Consider the following 7,073-nt stretch of genomic DNA (forward strand, 5'->3'; position numbering starts at 1 on the left):
CTGTTTGAAGAGCCTCAGTTCAGTAAAGACGGTCATTAAGAACTGTACACTGGAAATAAAAGGGATAAAATGGAGATTATCTGGGAAAATATGCTGCTTCCTATTTCATTAGGAATTTCCTGAAAGCGCAGGCTCTCGGCCAGGGCTCAAGGGAGCACAAAACTCTTGACCAGATGGTTTGCATCTCAGCGTGCTCTCACTCAGGTGCTCTCCGAGGGCTTTTCCAGTTTCCTTTAAGCATCTGCGTGCTGCATCCCGTGCTGCGCACATTAGTCCGTTACCTCATCTCGTCCTTTCTCTGCAAGGGAGTGTGGTTAGCTCTGTTTTGCAGGTGAGGAAACAGATGCTTAAGAGATTGGATCTTGACCCACAACTACCAAGTGACAGCTGGGATCCTGAACTGGGGACCGTGAGGCCACATGGTCTCTTCCATCAGGTAGTGTCGAGGTTGTCTTTGTCCTCTCTGGTTACACAAGGCACCTGGGCATCTGGGCTGAGTCACAGCCACTCAGGTGGTCACAGCTGTCCTCATGGCCTGAGTGTGGTGCCAGCCCTTCTTTTCCTGCACTTGCTGGTCCCTGTGACTTCACTCGACACGGTTGGGCATTCCAGGTCATCGCGTGTGTGGCACAGTTTAGAGAGTGTTGGGAAGGAGGCTGTTTAAGTAGGACAGCTGTGCAGTGTGCCAGTTCCACGGAAGCGCCAAAATGAAGCCACTGTCCCTTTCTCCTGAGGTGCTGATTCATAGGAGGGGCCCTTGCCCTGTGGCAGGCTGTCAGATCTCTGGTGTGTGAGCAGGGCATCCCCAGGCTGCGTATTGGCCATCAGAGCTGAGGGTGTTGGGTCCTCTTGCCCGAGTCAGTGCTGGTCACAGGCGCGGGGGGACCACTCCTTCAATGGACGTCTCTGAGCCACGCCCTGGGAGTTGAGCAGTGGACAGAGACGGTCCTGGTGGGCTGATAGCTGGGAAAGCAGAGGGGGCGGTGCTGCCAGGGTCGGGGGAGAGCGCTGCAGAGGGAAAGAGCAGAGGATGTGGTCGGGAGGGACGGGGAAGCCGAGACCCAAGGGACACAGAGCCCGTCACGTGATGTGATGATGTCGGCAGAGGGCACAGCGCGTGCAGACACCTCGAGTGCCTGAGCTGGGGACCAGAGGATGGAGGGCATGACAAGCAATCAGGGCCAGATCTGGAGACTCACCAGAAACCCCTGAGGACAAACATGAAGGGGTAGGAGTCTGCTGAAGTCAAATGAGACCCAGACGCACACGAGGCCTGGTCTAGGGTGAAGCAGCAACTCTGGAGCAGTCCCCGTGGAGGCATCGTCCTTGAATTTGTTTCCCTGGTGGGCCACTCTGAACAGGATTTGAGCTTCTAGAAGTCCTCCTTTTTTTTTTTTTTTTTTTTTCTTTTCTTTTCTTTTTTTTTGGCATGAGGTGGGCTTAGGAAGGTGGAGAATGAGATGGAGGCTGTGGGCCAGGAAGCCAGTCCCAGGTGTACTTTGGGAGCTACTTCCTGGAGACATTTAGTTGAGGAGTTCCTGCTGGGATGCGGTGGGTTAAGAACCCAATTGCAGCGGCTTGGGGTGGCTGTGAAGGCACAGGTTCGAGGCCCAGTCTGGTGCTGCAGTGGATTCAAGGATCTGGTGTTGCCACAGCTGTGGCTCAGATTGAATCCCTGGCCCAGGAACCTGCATATGCCACGGGTGCAGCCGTAGTTAAGTAAAAAAGTAAATAAAGTCATGGAAGCGTTCGGCAAGCAGCTGAATGGCAACGATGAAGTCCTGTGCCATGGAATGTCCCCGAGGGAGGACCACCAAGCCCAACTGAGCCTTTAGACCTTTGCTGAAAGACCGCGTTGGTGCTGATTGAGGTGAAGTGTTGACTCAAATGTAAAGGATTGTTGAAAGCGTGCCCGTCACTTCCGTGCTTCCAGTTGAGTCTGCAAGAGTAGTTGTCTTCCTGGACACACTGAGAGGGGTATGACACACGCCTTCAGCAAAAGTTCAGTGTGGGCGTTACTCCTCACAACCTCGTGAGGTACTCTTAGACCCATTTCCCAGATGCACTCAAGTGCTAACAAAATAAGTGACTCCAAGGCTACAAGGTGAAGGGTTGGGATTGGGGATTTGAAAGTCCACTTTCGGGGAGTTCTCTTCATGGCTCAGTGGTTAACGAACCCAGCTAGGATCCACGAGGATGCAGGTTCGATCCCTGGCCTTGTTTGGTGGGTTAAGGATCCAGTGTTGCCGTGACTGTGGTGTAGCTCCTATTCAGCCCCTAGCCCGGGATCTGCCATATGCCGTGGGTGTGGTCCAAAAAAGCAAAAAAATAGAGAAAGTCCACTTGTAGCTCCCTGCATCCTAGAGGTGGAGGCTTCCCGTCTGCCGGTCATGGTCCGAGTGACCTGTTCCCCTGGGCCCTTCCTGTCAGGCACCTGGACCAAGGCTCTAGGCGTCATCGCTGTAGAGGGGAGAGGGTGGCCCAGCGACTCCTTGGGAGTGTTTAGTCTCCGTCTTTGAAGGGAAGTCCTGAGAATAGCGAAAGAAACGATAGTGTGCCCTGGAGACCAGGCCTCCTTTTGTCATGTTTTTCCAAACTGTGCCGTAATTTCCCACAGCTTTTCTCTCTCCGCATTACCCCAGGGGTGTGTTTATAGGGCACACGCATGGCAGGTGCTGGCCTGGGCAGGATATGAAGACGAGTGGGCTGTGCCCCTGAGCGCAGTGCTCTCCCCAAAGGGGGAGATGGAACGAGTCCGCTGTTTGAAAACAGGCCGTAATAACGACAGTCACTGAGATTCAGACCAAGTGCTCTGCGAACAGAGGACCGGACCCATCAGCCCTTGGAACGAAGGGAGTGGGGGCTGGGGGGGGGTAGATTTTCCAGCAGAGATGGAGTTGAAACTGGCATGGGAGCAATTAGCGTGGAGCCTGGGGTGGTGGGAGATGGGAGGTGGCCAAAGTGTTCTGGGAACGTACCGGGTAGTGTGGTCTGACGGTAGCAAAGGGCCTAGCGGGCCGGAGAGCCAGGGAACCTGGCGAGCATCCAAGTTGCCACCTACTGGTGAAGAGACATCTCGTGGCTGCTAAGGGTTTCTTGAACCAAAGGGACCATTTTGAAGAGTTGGGAATGAGAACTGTGCATATTAAACTTATTCTAAAATGTGCCTCCTGGAGTTCCTGTCGTGGCTCAGCAGTAACAAACCCCACCAGGATCCGTGAGGACTCAGGTTTGACCCTTAGCCTCACTCAGCGGGTTAAGGATCCGGCGTTGCTGTGAGCTGTGGTGTAGGTTGCAGACACGGCTCGGATCCCATGTTGCTGTGCCTCTGGCGTAGGCCAGCAGCTGTAGCTCTGACTTGACCCCTAGCCTGGGAACTTCCATATGCCATGGGTGCGACCCTAAAAATATAAATAAATAATAAATAAATAAATAAAATAATAAATTAATAAATAAAATGTGCCTCCTAATTGGCCAACCCATCCATGCTGTCCCCATGTCAATGAGAAAGAAATGGTTATTTGAATTCATCCTGGAGAAGGACAAAGAGGGCTGAGGCAAGGTTTTCAGAAGTCCACCCGCAGTAGACAGAGTGGCCTGGACAGTGTGGTGCTTGCCTAGCTGACCTGGGCGTGCTCTGGCATGCTCTGGGGAGGCATTTGAAAAGTACACACCATTCTCTTCTTGTGGTCTGGCCTGTAGCCATTGGCATTCGGGGGGTGGGGGTGGCTCAGCAAGAGATGACTGCACCTGGGAGCCACCTGGAAGGCCACTTGCCATCCCTGCCCTGACTTCTGCACCTGGAAATAGGCCAGTGTGGTGCTGATGGTGGACGTTTCCAGGGCAATTTGTCAGATTCTTGATCACCTTGGGGAAAAAAGGGGTGGGGAGGTTCCCTTGTTGACTCAGCAGTAGTGAACCCAGTGAGTATCCATGAGGTCTTAGGTTCGATCCCTGGCCTTGCTCAGTGGGTTAAGGATCCGGTGTTGCCATGAGCTGCGATGCAGGTTGAAGATGTGGCTCAGATCAGGCATTGCTGGGACTGTGGTATAGGCTGACAGCTACAGTTCTGATTTGACCCCTAGTCTGGGACGGCCCTAAAAGAACAAGAAAAACAAAAACATAGTGGGATGAACATAGAACTTTGGGTTAGAGATCTACCTCCTTGATGGGCCGTGTGATTACCGGACAGTTTCTTACCTTCTCTCAGCTCCAGGGAGTGAGCTGGTCTTGAAGAGCCCTTCCAAGTATGTCTCTAAGGCCCTGGACTGAGTCCCACTGCCTGGTTTGCGGAGGAGGTTATTGAGTCAGTGATTGGGGAACCTGGGAGTTGGCAGATTGGGAGACAGGGAAGGGTTGAAAGAATTTCTCAGAGGCTGCTGCTTTGCGTACTCTTCATCCTCTGGTAAGAGTAGCTGTTATTTCCATCGCCTGTGAGGGGGTTCTGAGGGGCCCTCGCCAATGCTAAACAGAATAGGCACTGTACGTGATCACAAGAAAACAGCCAAGGGAGCCCCAGAGGCCAGTGTGGCCATTTGCTGGCCTTGAATTGCCATCCTTTGCTTTGAGAAGGAAGCTTTAAGGGACATGGCCTTAGACCCAAACAGAGGCACGAGACCTTCTCTTCATTCACAGGAGGAAAATGGTGTGGTGACCAGGAAGTCCCTGAGTGCTGGTCAGATCTGGGTTTGGGGGAGCTGCATCAGGACCCCGCCCCCCAGATCAGCCCCTAAGTTTATAATAACAGCAGCAACACCTAGATAACCTTGCACACTCTGGGGTCCCCTGGACCCATGGTGAGATGAGCAAAAGTCATACCCCAGAAGCCAGACCTCTCTCCAAAGACCTTTGAATACTGCAAGGGTGCAACATTGTAGCCTGCATATTGCACCTGAACCTTTTCTCCAGAACCCTGGGGGCAAAGCTGTGCCTCCTCTGGGGAAGGAAATGTGAATTTGTTTTAATTCCCAGAGATTTGCCCTGAGATGGTGGCATTGGGAGTGAAAAAGACAAGGGCACGTTGTTCAGTGGATAATGCTAGAAGCCAGGACTGTGCCAAGTGGGCCCTTGATCGCTCCATCCCAAGTAAGTGGGAGACTGCACTGCTGCCGTAAACTCGTATTGAGCTAAACGATGGGGCTTGGATGTAGCACTGTGGGTCCATACGGATTCCCCAAATATAAGCGCCTCTTTGTGGAAGATGAGATGTTGCTTTTTGGACAGAGATGAACTAGTACTGTTAATGGGTACAGCCAATTCTTATTATTTGAAGATTCCTTTTTTGTGAATTTGCCTGCTTGCAAAAATTTATTTGTCAGCCCTAAATCAGTACAGCATCTTTGTAGCCATTCACAGAGTGGCAAAAATTTGAGTCTCCGATTGTCAGATTCGTCTGCTCTGCACTCTCTCTCCATCCGTTCTTGCCTGCCTACACATAAAGAGTTGGAGGTGCAGGCCAAGAAGTGTGGTAACCAGTGACATTGGGATAGAGCCAGGGGGCTTCATCATGCAAGGATGGAGGTAGGCAGTCTGGCGAGAGGTCATTCCAGCCAGGAGATGCTGCAGCAGCGCTGGAGTAGACCTAGGGGGTCTACGAGGGATGGAGCCAGACATTCTCTCCAGGCAGGAGTGATCAGCTCAGGATGGGAGCAGTTCTGGGTCGAAGGGAACTTCTGACACCACAGTGGGACAGTTCAGACCTGGACTCTTTTTTTTTTTTTTTTAAAGGCCCACACCCACTGCTGATGGAGGTTCCCAGGCTAGGGGTCGAATCTGAGCTGCAGCTGCCAGCCTAAACCACAGCCACAGCAAACTGGGTTCTGAGCCATGTCTGTGACCTATACCACAGCTCACAGCAACGCCCGATCCTTAACCCACTGGGCCAAGGCCAGGGATCGAATCTGAGTCCTCATGTCCTCATGGACACTAGTCGGGTTTGTTAACCACTGAGCCAGGATGGGAACTCCAGACCTGGACTCTTAATGAGCCATTCTGGTTGATTGCCTCAGAAGTTGCAATCAGGTGTGGGGTGGCAGTATACAGCAAGGTTTATTTACGCCTTCAGAGGGAGCAGGCCGCCTCGGGTAGGGACTGGTTCTGACTGCAACTGGGTCTCTCATTATATTCCTATATCATGGGCCTGTTTGTGGATCCCTACTCTCTTGCCCCACCACCCACTAATTTCCTGTCCCAACCCCATCTGCGCCATGAGTGTTTAAGGGGCGAGTTAGGATCCTCTGATTGGTTCTGGGCGAGGCCGCCTTATTCGCATGGGAAAAAGGTTCCAGGGAGATGCTCCGAAGAGCATACCTCTGGTACCTGCATGTGTCTTCATTGTTTGATCACAACCCTCCTGTTTTTGGTAACGATGAATGACCTGTTTTAAATCACCCAGGTCAGAGTCCCTGTTCTGTTCCTACCTAACACGATGAGTCTGTTCCCAGCCAAGGAGGAACAAGGCAACTTTTCATTTCACTTGTATTCTAAACAAGTGTCTTTTCTTCAGTCAACTTTTAGTGTCATATTTTTTTGCATTTGTGTGCTTTTTGGTGGTGATTTTGCTGCTTAAAATGCGCCTCCCCAATCCCCTGTGTAATGCTGAAATGCTATCATGTCCCTAAGCACAAAAAAGCTGGGATGTCCCTTACTGAGAAAATACATGTGTTAGGTTAGCTTTATTGGGGCGCAAAGTACGATGCTGTTAGCCTTGTTCAATGGCAGTGCATCAACAGTACATACTAAATAGGGTGTCTTTAAAAAGAATCACACAAAAGCACGCTTCTGTGTGATGATTTGTCATACATGAGGCTCACAGGAACCTAACCCTATTGTTTCCCCTAGGAGCAGTGGCTTAGCATTCTCAAAGTCAGTGGCCACCACAACTTTATATGACAGAACAATCCCACACGATGAGAAGTGACTGCATTTGACTCGGGCTTGTGCTCCTTGTTTTTGTTTTTGTCTTTTTTGTCTTTTTCTGGTGCTGCACCTGTGGCATATGGAGGTTCCCGGGCCAGGGGTCCCATCGGAGCTGTAGCCACCGGCCTACACCAGAGCCACAGCAACGCGGGATC

Source organism: Sus scrofa, chromosome 13, assembly GCF_000003025.6.
Source record: "Sus scrofa isolate TJ Tabasco breed Duroc chromosome 13, Sscrofa11.1, whole genome shotgun sequence".
Classification (NCBI taxonomy): domain Eukaryota; kingdom Metazoa; phylum Chordata; class Mammalia; order Artiodactyla; family Suidae; genus Sus; species Sus scrofa.